The sequence below is a fragment of the Aotus nancymaae genome, unplaced genomic scaffold, assembly GCF_030222135.1.
Source record: "Aotus nancymaae isolate 86718 unplaced genomic scaffold, 86718_ANA_hifiasm-v0.15.2.pri h1tg000089l, whole genome shotgun sequence".
NCBI classification, from domain to species: Eukaryota; Metazoa; Chordata; class Mammalia; order Primates; family Aotidae; genus Aotus; species Aotus nancymaae.
In genome coordinates this window covers 8,966,440-8,979,255 of record NW_026988504.1, presented here as the reverse complement: position 1 = coordinate 8,979,255, position 12,816 = coordinate 8,966,440, and positions in this window count along the sequence as shown.

Below are 12,816 nucleotides of genomic sequence, written 5' to 3'. Positions count from 1 at the left end.
TCAAGGGATACCAACCACAATATGTAAAGAACTCATACAAAGCAATGAGGAAAAAATGGGCAGAATCAGAAACGTTTTCTGAAAAACAAGGCAGAAAATGAAAGAGACTAAGAACCACGGGGAAGAATATTTATTAATAGCTTCACTGTGAGCAAAGAAACATATAAGAAAGCAATATGTTTGCCATCAAATGAATGTTTTCTAAATTAGAATTCTCAATGCTGCTAAGGTTATAAAGAACTAGGCCTTCTTTGTACACCGCTGGTAGGGTGTAAATTGGTACAGGCTTTCCAGAAAGCAAATGTAAAATTACATCCAGCCTTAAAATCATTTCAACTGCGTCATATTTTTTATAAAGTCCCATGTTGTCTGGGCATATCCTCACATCATTCTTAAAACGAACAAAGACTAAATCAAATGTTGATTTTGAGGGTGTAATTTTTCTGGGGGAAAGAAAATCATCTAGTGGCACAAAACAGTATCGTTCACTTTGAGTGAAGTTAATTGCTTTTTCAGCTCTCTCTAAAGTTTGATCTCCCACTCAGAAGCCATTTTGCACAGGAAGGAAAGACTTTCTCCTCTGGAGAGCGCCCAGAGGAAGGGGCGTGAAGCCCAACAGAGCCGCATCCCAGCACCCACGCCAAATAGCAGCAGCTCCCGCCTCAGCCAAGGGCTCCTCGCACACCTGCCCCAGGCTCCCTCCCTCCTCAGCAAATCAAAGGACAGTACATTGCAGGTCTGCACCTGTGCTCCCAGGCGTGGAGAAGCTGGGATGTCAATCAGGAGCCCACCAGCACACCCACAGTGAATATCTTGAGGTGATGGGGTTAGGAAGTTTTTTCACTTTCTTCTTCAAACTTTCTGTGGATTTGTAAGTTTCTACAATGAAAAAGCATCACATTTACAATCGTAAAAGGAGATTAAAAAAAAAAAAAAAGGAGAAACAGAGAGGAATAACATAGACAAACCAGAGAAGTAGAACTGAATGGAAGGGTGTGGAGGAAATGTCAGGGCAATTCAGAGGCTGGAAGCTTCAGTGGCGGTGGGTTGCGTGGAATCAGACGGCAGGATCCCACATTACCTGAATTGAAAGAGCAGGGATCGGCTGGGCGCGATGACTCACACCTGCAATCCCAGCACTTTGAGAGGCCAAGGGGTTCAATCACCTGAGGTCAGGAGTTCAAGACCAGCCTGGTCAACATGGTGAAACCCTGTCTCTACTAAAAATACAAAAATTAGCCAGGTGCGGTGGTAAATGCCTATAATATCAGTTACTCAGGAGGCTGAGGCAGGAGGATTGCTTGAACTCAGGAGGCAGAGGTTGCAGTGAGCCGAGATCGTACCACTGCACTCTAGCTTGGGTAACAGAGGGAGACTCCATTTTAAAAAAAAAAAAAGCATGGATCCCTGCAAGTGGTGAGGAGCCAGGCAGCCTAAGAAGAAGACCATGCCATGGAAGGCACAGGATGGAAATGGAAGGGAAATATACAGTTCTTTGGAGAAACCACTGAGCTGCTGAATCAACGCTCACCTGAAGTATACCCTGCCTCTGGACTTGCACATACACCAATTAATCCCTTTAATTTTTCAAAACAGTTTGAGTCAAGTTTTCCATATGTAGTAACAGAAAGCATGCCAACTGGTAGAATGTGAAAGGGAGTATGGCTTGGACAATGTTGTCACTGGCTGTCCCAGTTAAAATAGGAAGAGTCCCTTAAAAGGAGCTGAGCCTGAATCTTCCTACTGATGGATGGGGTGGTTGTCCTCTCTCTCACCAGCAAAAGGACGAACATTTTCTGGGTATAATAAGGGTCTTAGATGAGCCTCAGATTTGAATTCCATAAGTTCCTCCTGCAGACATAAGAGCAGTCTGTCCAGCCTCCGGGGTAAATTTCATATGCCGGTCAGGACTGCAGGGAAGTGTACAAATGGGCAATGGGGGGCTGGCTGCAGGAATACCTCTCACACTTAGGTGTGTAGAAATGTGGTGGGTGTTGTTAAAATGCAGGTTCTGGTTCAATAGGTTTGGGGTGGTGCCTAAGACTGCAATTCTAGTAAGCACCCAGGCCATGCCCAGGTGGCCAGGAGCTACAGTAAGGTAAAAAGGCACATCTCAGCCAGGCATGGTGGCTCACAACTGTAACCCCAACACTTTGAGAGGCCAAGGCAGGTGGATCACTTGAGGCCAGGAGTTTGAAACCAATCTGGGCAACATAGGGAGATCCCGTCTCTACCAAAAAAAAAAAAAGTTTCTTTTTAATTAGCTGAGTATGGTCCCACAGCTGTGGTCCCAGCTACTTGTGATGCTGAGGTGGGAAGATAGCTGAAGCCTGAGAAATGAAGGTGGCAGTGAGCCATGATTGTGCCACTGCACACCAGCCTGGGTGTCAGAGCGAGACCCTGTATCAAAATTTCAAAACATAAGTAAAAAAAAAAGAAAGGACACTTCCACATGTGGCTTCCTTCATCCAGGCATCACATTAAATAACCTCTGGGGTGGATGTTCCTGCCCCATCCCCCTCCCAGCTGTGTGACCTTAGCAAATTACTCATCCTCTAAACTTTGAGACCCTCGCATATGAAAGTAGGGTAATGATAGTACCCACCTGCTAGGATTGTTATAAGAGGATAAAACACATAAAGGACTTAGCATGGTGCCCGACACACAGTATGTGCTCAATAAATGGTAACCGTTGTTCTTATTATAGCCTGGCAAAAAGTCTGTGCATCTATGCTTTGAGAAATGTTACAAGTAAATGCCACTTTGTTAACTCAGAATGAATGAAATTCAATTAAAATCTCTATTGGAACCTCTCAAAGAACATCAAAGGTGATTCTGTTCATCACCTGCAGCCAAACTCCTGAAACGCGTCTCTCATTTCCACGCTCCTCATTTCTCCCGCCGCCTCCCTCTGGTTTCACATTCTGTGGTGCATCCGTTTAGTTCCCCGACTCCCTTCTTTGTTTGGCTTTTGTTTTGCTTTGTCAGGGTGTGGAGGGGTGCTTAGTTTTATTTTGTATCCACCTACTCCCCAGATTCTGCACAACCAGGAGGACCCAGGAGCCGACCCAGCGTGGAGGTCGGTTCTCCTCTGCTTCAATGTGGAAAAACCCAACTCGAGGTGACATAATCAAAAAAGGGAATTTTTAAGCCAACATACTTGAACCTCCAAGGATCAGCGGGACTGGTGTTGAGTAGAGCTGGGCTCGGGACCCAGCTCCTCTTCCTCTCCTGGCCCTGCCTCTCTGAACTGGCATCATTTTCTGTTTCTATAAGAAGCCCCAGCTCATAAACCTCAGCCCCAAATACAGATGGAGAGAGTGTGCAGGCCCCGGAGCTCAACTCAAAGGCCCAGAATGAAAGTTGTTAGCTCTGATTGGTCCATCTCAGGTCATGTGTCCATCCCTGAGCCAATCCCAGAGGGTGAAAACCTCTTACTGGCTCAGCCTAGGCCATGGGCTCCACCCCAGCCTGGGGTGGAAACAGTTTCAGCAGAACCACAGGCCTGAGAGGGGAGGGTGGGCCCTGCACGTGAAAACCAGGATGCTGTTATCGCGGTAAGGAGAATGGACGCTGGCCAGTTAAAAACCACACACATATGTAATCCACTATGTGGGATGTCTCTCCTGCTTGGAAGGCTGGGGGAGGAGACGTTGGCAAAGGCTGAGGCTTCAGAGTCTCGTGTTCCTGGGCTGAGACACCCTGGCCGTGCTGGGTATGCAATCACTGGCAGTCAGTGTATGATGAGTCTCTGCATCTCAGGGTCTAGGGGTGTATTACATCCCAGAACACTGCAGCTTTTGTTGTTGTTGTTGCTTTTGAGACGGAGTCTTGCTCTGTCACCAGGCTGGAGTGCAGTGGCACGATCTTGGCTCACTGCAATCTCCGCCTCCCAGGTTCAAGCAATTCTCCTGCCTCAGCCTCCTGAGTATCTGGGACGACAGGTGCACCACCACACCCAGCTAATTCTTGTATTTTTAGTAGAGACGGGGTTTCACCGTGTTGGTCAGGCTGGTCTCGAACTCCTGACCTCATGATCTACCCGCCTCAGCCTCCCAAAGTGCTGCTGGAATTACAGGTGTGAGCCACCGCGCCCGGCCCACTGCAGCTCTTTAACATCTCACTTCTGACTTACACCCCTGCCACGGCTCCCCGTGCCATCCAAACCAAATTCCTCTGCCTGACTTGTAAACTTCTTCATGACCTCGCCCCAGCCTACCCATGCACTGCTGTCTTGGGGTGGCATCCTTTCTCCCTGCCACCTCGCAGGCTCACCCTTATCCCTGAGCCTCTGTTTCACAGCCTCCAATCCTAGAAGACTCCTCTTCCCTCTGCTTATCCAAATCCTGGTGGAAATGACCCTGGAAGAGATGGAGAGTGAGCTGGTTCTCCGCCCGACTCTCCCAGGAGTCATGCAGATGTCCACGCTGCAATCATCCCACCTTAAGGGTGGAGGCTTCCTTGCCAGTTGGTGGGATGGCTGCTGCCTGACTATGTTAAAAGGACAGGTTGAGAGAACGGAGACGAAGCGTGAGGGCTTCGGAGAGATGACGCACCAATGAGAGGAGTCTGCTCCACTCCAGAGGGCGGAGCCCAAGTCGTGCCCACCCCCAGCAGGTTTCTCTGATTCCTCAGCCTCCCGGCCCTGTGTGCCTCTGGGCCTGGTGGTCTCCATGTTGTAACGAGACCAGAAGCACAACAGAGCAAGAGGGGCCAGCAGCCCACCAGGACCACAGAAAGACTCCTTTAAACAGAAGACAGTTGAGATGTGGCAGATGCAGAAAGGGACCTTTCCCGAACTTCCCTTATCTGACAAAAACAGAGATTCTCGAGAAGCCAGCTGCCATTGCCCCTGCTGGGGGAGGCTCAGACACGGAGGCAGCTGACCTTTAACACTGTGACATTCCCTGAAAACTGTGTAAACGAGCTGTCCCCATCAGCTCAGGCTGCCGGAACAGAATGCCACAGACCAGGTGGCTGAAATGACAGACGTTTATTTCTCCCAGTTCTGGAGGCTGGAAGTCTGTGAGCAGGACATCAGCAGGGTCAGGTTCTGGTGAGGGCCTCCTTCCTGGCTTACAGGCAGCCGCCTCCATACTGTGTCCTCACATGGCACAGAGGGAGAGACAACAGGCTCTCTGGTGTCTCTTACAAGGGTTCTAATCCCCTCTGAGGGCCCTTCCTCATGACTTCATCTTGCCCTAATGACCCCCCAATTGCCCTATATCCAACCTCATCACACTGGGAGTTGAGGCTTCAATGCATGAATCTGGTGGGGACACAAACGTTCCATCCGCAACATAAGCCTTGTCCAAGCCTTTTTTTGTTTTCATTTTTTAGACAGAGTCTCACACTGTTGCCCGGCTGGAGTGCAATTGTGTGATCTCGGCACACTGTAACCTCCACCTCCTGGGTTCAAGCAATTCTCCTGTCTCAGCCTCCTGAGTAGCTAGGATTACAGATGCACACCACCACACCCGGCTAATTTTTTGTGTTTTTAGTAGAAACAGGGTTTCACTATGTTAGCCAGACTGGTCTCGAACTCCCGACCTCATGATCCACCCGCCTCGGTCTCCCAAAGTGCTGAGATTACAGGTGTGAGCCACCGTGCATGGCCCAAGCCTTTTATACTTTCCCACTGAAGCCCAACCCCACCCTCAGGCCACCCCATCCCTCCCACCCGTTCAGCTGGTATATAAATCCTTACCCCTGGCTGTTCAGAGAGCTGCTCCTTACAGAGTACTCCCATGCGCATGTTACATAAACCCGTCTTCTCTCCTGTTAATCTGTTTATTCACAGGCCCCCACCACACAAGCCTAAATCGGTAGAGGAAAAGTTCCCCTCCCACCAGAGCCAGGCACCATATGATTGTGAGCATGGATTTCTCATGACCTTAATAAGGTTCCAGAGAGGACTGAGAATGTCTTAGCCCTCTCTGCGCCTGAAGACAGCCCCTCGTTCTCAGATCTCCCTTTCCTCCGAACGTGCAAGATCATCGCCTGCTTCCCCATCCTTGGCTCTTGCGATGGGTCCTGTGTTTTCTCTTGTCAAAGTTTTGTCCCCCAGCCAGACTAGACTTATTGCCAGACTGGTCCATTCTTTTCGTGCATGCACCTGACACTCTAGTGGAGGTTGGGGTTGGGTGAAAACAAATCCAGACTTTGGCTGGGCATGGTGGCTCACACCTGTAAACTCAGCACTTTGGGAGGCTGAGGTGGGTGGATCACTGGAGGTCAGGAGTTCGAGACCAGCCTGGCCAACATGATGAAACCCTGTCTCTACTAAAAATGCAAAAATGAGCCAGCCATGGTGGTGGGTACCTCTAATCCCAGCTACTCAGAAGGCTGAGGCAGGACAATTGCTTGAACCTGGGAGGTGGAGGTTGCTGTGAGTTGAGATCGCGCCGCTACACTCCAGCCTGGGTGACAGAGCGAGACTCCATCTCAAAACAAAAATAAATAAATAAGTAAATCTAGACTTTGTAAGGAAAGGCTTTATCCAAAAGGATTATTACTGCAAAGGGATGAGGGTCTAGAGGACACTAAAATAGGGAGAGCGCTCTGACCAAGAGAGATACCAGTGTCCCGAGGGCAGGTTTCTGGTGCATGCACATAGGCGTACTCTATAAGAAGTAGCTCTCTGAACAGCCAGGGGTAAGGATTTGCATACCATCTAAAAAAAGAGGGTTTTTTTTTTTTTAATAGAAAAATAAAAACAAAGCTAGAAAGAACTGGTGTGGAGAAGTGGATGAAAAGTTGGCCTGAGTGGATAGGAGACAGAGAATGTTTCCACCTGAGTCCAGCCTCTTCTCAGGAGGGGCTTTGTACTGAGGGTGGGCCAAAGCGCAGGGGTCAGGAGGAAGAAGAGGAGCAGAAGCAAAGTTTGGCTAAAAGACGCTTGGTTCCCACTGACCAATAGGGACCAGCATTCTGCTCATCACTTAGGAGGCCAAGATCGAGAATCTGGAAGGCCTGCGTCCAGCCTTGCCATACACAGGTAAACATGGGAGGCATCCCTGAATCTCATCTAAGTCATGGGAAGAAGGATGGTCTTTGCACCAAGCTGTTTTCCAGACAAAGGGTGAGGGGATTCCTGTAACCTTGGCTCTTCTCCAGGAACAGGGGACTCAGGTGAAATTCAGCATTGTCACTGGATATGCACACTCACAGGTACACACATATAGACAAGAAAGCCTTGTTTTTAGAGCTTCCTGCAGTTGCTGTGTGTGTGTGTGTTTAATCTAGAGACACAAATCTGAATCTCCCAATGAGGGCAGACTGACCTCTTGTGTAGGGGCTTACCCTCTTCATGGGCCTCCTGGTTTTTGCCAAGTTGGCACCCACTTCCAGCATTAAAATGAAGCTAAGCAGTCAGCAAGTTTTATATGGAGAACAGATGCTCTGCATATCAATGAAAACTTCCTCTAAAATGATGGCTGCTTTCAAGTATAAAAGTTTCCTCTCCCCAGGGCACTTTGAGGCCTGGACTCTAGGAGGGAGGCCTGCCTGAGACTCTCCTGGAGCAGGGAGCACAAGGTTGAATCAGAGCCAAAGTTGGGGCTGAGATGAGGGAGGAAGGAGGGAACCCCGTGGATTCTGGGAGTAGGCAGGACACCTGTGTTTTCTTTTCTGGATTGTGATTCCCTCTGCCTGCCCAGGCCTTCGGGAAGTCTATGGGTAGTCCACTCAGTGGGGAGCTAAAGGGAGATGCCCGGTGGTGTGCTGCCAAATGTCTAACAACTGGCTCTCTGGGAGTTGGGAGGTGGGAGAGGAAGAGTTCGGGTTTGCAGCATTTGCCAATTTCCATGGTGTCAATACAATCACCATAGCAAATTTGAAGCTGCCAAGCTCAAGGAATTCCTGAAATTCAGCAATCAGCACTGGTACACCGGTACCAGCCAGTTCCAGCAACGCACCAGTGCGCCTGTTACACTTAAGGCAGAACTGCATGGGGAGGCAGCAGATAGAAACTGGGGAAGCTGGTCAGAAGGTCAGAAGGTGGCCAAAGCAGCAGAGCAGGCCAGGCACGGCGGCTCATGCCTGTAATCCCAGCACTTTCGGAAGCCAAGTCGGGTGGATCACAAGGTCAGGAGATCGAGATCATCCTGGCTAACACAGTGAAACCCCGTCTCTACTAAAAATACAAAAAGTTAGCCAGGTGTGGTGGTGCGCACCTGTAGTCCCAGCTACTTGGGAGGCTGAAGCAGGAGAATCGCTCAAACCTGGGCAGTGGAGGTTGCAGTAAGCTGAGATAGCACCACTGCACTTCAGCCTGGACGACAGAGCGAGACTTCATCTCAAAAAAAAAAAAAAAAACAAAAACAAAAAAACGGAGCAGAGGAGCAGAGGGCAAGCTGTGATAACTGGCTGGGACGGCCTGATCTGAGAAGGCAGAATGATTCCTCGGGGATTCCCAACAACCTCTGCACTAGGCAATGTGTAACAGATGGGGTTTCCTGTGCTCACGTGGAGGCTGGGACGCTCGTGTGACTTGGGAAGCACAGGCACTAAATGCTGGATCCTGTGTGGCTGACATCAGCCTGTTAGAAAGTGCCTCACAAGACCCCGCCCCTTGGGTTTCCCCAGTCCGTGTTCACTGCCTCCTGAATTATGGGAGGTCTGGTAGAAGGCACCTGAGAAGATGCATCTGTGAGCACGTGGAGCAGTGTACAGGTCTCTCGCCCAGAACAGGCACCCTCAGCGTGACTGTTAGACAGGGTGCCTCATGGTGAGGGGTGAGCTCCTCCACGTCTATGTACGTGTCAACACAGATGGCCAAATGCAAACACTGTTAACCAAGGCCAGAAACTGCCACCGCTTTTGTTACCTCCCTTCACCGTATCCACTAGCTGGGCAAGGTGGAGATGATGAGCCAAGAGGTGAAGAGGCCTGGAAATGAAAAGCCATTCATTTAATGAAGTCATTTCCTCCCCTCCCTCCAGGGCTATGCCATGAATAAATTTGCAATCAACGTCTCAAGGGTGCAAGAAATGGTGCATGACTTTATTTTCTTTAAGTCAAATTCAATCTGACTCCAAGCCCCATCCCATGGGGATGGCAAGAAACAATCCTGTACAATGTTGGGGCTCCCTTCCCAGGGTCGTATTGAAGGACAGAGACATCCCTGCAAAGTAAAACTCTTGGGGAGCCCTTCTGTGGTCTATACTGGTCCTGGACATCCAGCAGCTTTCCAGCATCTGTACAAGGTTAAGGCTTAGACTCTGTTGAAGGGGAACCCTGGTACCTGCCCTCTACCTACTCTCCACAACCCCCACCCACTGAGCATCTCAGGGGAGCCAGCTGCAGAACTCGGGCATGGGGACTTCCCCTTCCTATTCTGGGAGAATCTCTTCTTTCTCCACTTTTATCTCTGTTCCTGCAAAGCCTCAGCCCCCTCTCTTCCCACTCAGCCACCCAGAACCACGTCCTCCGTGAACCGAGCCTTTCCCAGAGTCAGGAGGAGTGAGTTGGGCTCTACAGCTTCTACCTCCAGCCCTGCAAGCTCCCTGAGACAAACAGGCAGAAGGACTCCCCAGGAAAGGGGAGGAGAAAATCCGAAGAACCAAACCCAGACAGCGTGCGGCTTCCATGCAGTGAAAACAGCATGCCAGTCACCATCACAGTTTGCCTGTCCTGTGTGATCGGGAGAAGAAACGGAGGTGTTAGAAAATTGTGGGGAAGGAAGATGGGGCCCCAGCCTCAGAACTGCATGGGCAGAGAGCAGCTGCTGTGGTGACCACAGGTGTGACCTGCCCATGCTAATGATGGCTGAGAAATGTCATCAGAGATGGAGAGCAGCACACAAAGGCCAGAGGACGATGGGGAAGGGGAAGGCTGGAGTCACATCTTCCCATACAAGGTTTGCAGACTCAGCATTTTCGAGGTTGATTCCCTCCTCAGCATACCAAGCCCCATCCCAGGGTCCGTGGTCTAAACTGTGAGACTCGGCCAGGTGCAGTGGCTCATCCCTGTAATCCCAGTACCTTGGGAGGCCGAGGTGGGTGGATCACCTGAGGTCAGGGGTTCGAGATCAGTCTGGCCAACATGGTGAAATCCTGTCTCTACTAAAAATACAAAAATTAGCTGGGCGTGATGGTGCAGGAGAATCGCTTGAACCCGGGAGGCAGAGGTTGCAGTGAGCCAAGATGGTGCCATTGCACTACAGCCTGGGTGACAGAGTAAGACTCTGTCTCAATCAATCAATCAATCAATAAACAAACAAACTGTGAGACTCACCTGCAGATGTGACTGTCTTTCCTTTCCCCCTCTTCCCTCCATCATCCTGCTGGCCCACCCCCATCCTCCTCTCCTAGCCCAGCCCAGTCCATGCCCTCCCCAGCTCCTGTTATGCTCATCTCTAATGCACTGTTAAACGCTAAGACAAATCCACTGGAGATGGAAAGAGACGACTGGGTGGCTGTGAATGCCACCTCCTCGGTGAGGCCAGTGTCACCACATGAGTCTCACAATGTTCGGACCACCCTTCTGAAAACGTTCACTGTCCCTGCTCGAGGGAGGTTGGCTGCCAAGACTCACAGCATATTCCACCTTTCATCCTCTCAGCACCCCAAGGAGCAGACAGGGGAACGAGATGGAATGTCTGACTGCATCTTAAACCCCAAGTCCATTACTCAGCAAGCCTCAATCCTCTTTCTCTGTTAGAGAAATTCATGGCACTCTAGACCTGCCTAGAGAGGTCTCCAAGGCCCCCATCTCTGCCCAGAAGACCCTGGCCACAAATGCAGAAAAATAATAGACCTTCCCTAGACAGCGTGTCCCAGATCCAGGTGTACCTTAGTCAGCTCTCAGAGACTTTGGAGCTGAGCCTCAGGCTGGGCAATGATGATGATAACCACTGAACTAATCATGTCTACCCTGTGCCCAGTCACTCTTCACAGCTAACCTAAAACTGGGAGCATCCCCATCTCCCACTGAGGAAAGAAAGCCCAGAGAAATCACTTCTCCAAGTGCACACAGTTCATGAGCCTTAGACAAAGCCTCAGGTATCCAGTGCCCTTTTATGTTGCAACTTTGTTACAGGACATGGGCAGGGAAACATATCAGCCCCACACCTATGGGTAATTAGCCTGGATTCATTGACCAGATTAGTCAATGAATTTGCAGCTTTGTTAGGGACAGGAAGAGGGAAACATGTATTGCAACTTTGTTGTAACTGTGTTGCTACTTTGTTAAAGGGCAGGAGGAGGGAAACATATCAGCCCCACACCCATGGGTAATTAACCTGGATTCATTGACCAGATTAGGCATGCTCAGACAGAAGAAAGCAAATAAGCCCTGAACAAATAACTGTCAGAGGCAGGAAAGGCACTGAAGAGGACTAAATGGTGGGGGAGCAGGCTAGGAAGCCCCTGAATAGTGAATAGTGGGGGCCCAGGGGCTGAGCAGTACACAACCTACACAGCTGTGTGCAGAACCCAGGAGAATTGGTGCAGGTGTGATTGGTTGGCTTTGCTTCTATCCACAAGGGTAGCGCTTCTCACACTTGAATGTGCTGCCGGGGCCTGGGGGATGCTGTTAAAATGCAGATTCTGATGCAGCAGATCTGGGCTGGAGATTGAGCATCTGCATTTCTAATAAGCAGCCAGATGATGTGGATGCTGCTGGTTGATCACCACACAATGAGCAGCACGGTTTGGAGGTGGTTCCAATCTCCATCGGGTTAACCTGCCACGTGGAGCAGGCCAGGGTATCTCCACCTCCTCAGAGTCCCCACTGGGCGGTCAGCAGGGGCTCCAGATCCCCCAGGCCTGCACAGCCTCTGATGGGGACTTGAATCCCCTCAGTGGGATGATTCTGCTTGTGATTGGACCTCGTCACACTTCCCGCCGCAATTGCTGGCACCAGAGCAGCTTAGGGAACCAGAGGGACTGAGGAAAGTAATATCCTCACGGCCCGGGGGGTGTAAATAATGAAAGTCAGATCCATAAGTAATTACTTTTTAATTAATTAGGAATGATGAATAGCGAAGACCCAGTGACTCTCGGGCAGAGTGGTGTTAACTGTAATAGCCTTGTTCCTTTCCCTGCCCAAATTGAATTGCTGGGAAAGGAGGCAGAGGGAAAGGATCACCCTGGGTTTGGGAGACTGAGGAGAGCAAGGTAGGGACAGAGGGACAGTCTCCTCCTAGGGCTGAGCCCCAGGAACCTCAGCCAAGGTCAGGGAATTCTCTCCACCCCATTGAAATACCTTGCCCCTGGAGAAAGACATGGGTCTCACTTCTCAATTCCAAATTCTTTACAGACTTACCTAATTAATCTTCATGCATCCTAGAGGGAGAGCCAAGTGCTCCTTCCTTTTCACTCAGCAGGAGCAGAGCTGCTGTCCAGTGAGGGACTGCTCCAAGCCACAGGTGGGGTGGTTGCACGGTGGGTGGGGGAGACCCTTCCCAAAGGCACACCTGGGAGGATGGGAGAAGGAGCCAGGCCGGGTGACCCCAGGAGGGCCAAGCTTCCACGGGGTTTTCCTCTCACCCAGTGCCCTGAGCATAGTAAATCCAGACCCTGCCCCCTGCCCACCACTAACTTATGAACAAAGCCGAAAAGCTGGGCCAATGGGAGCAGCATCACCCCACCCCCCGCCCCACCCCGCCCCACCAATCACCACTTCTGGAAGAAATTACACCATTCAAAGGTGTGAAAGGCACCGAGCATTCCAGCTTCTCCGTTTGCAGAGGAGGCAATATTGGATCTCAAAACGTGAAACCACTGGGCAACTACAAGGGGTCCTGGTTCCTCTCCCCCACCCCCTCAGCTTCTAATGACAGTGTGGACCCTCCCCCCCACTCCGCCCACGCCC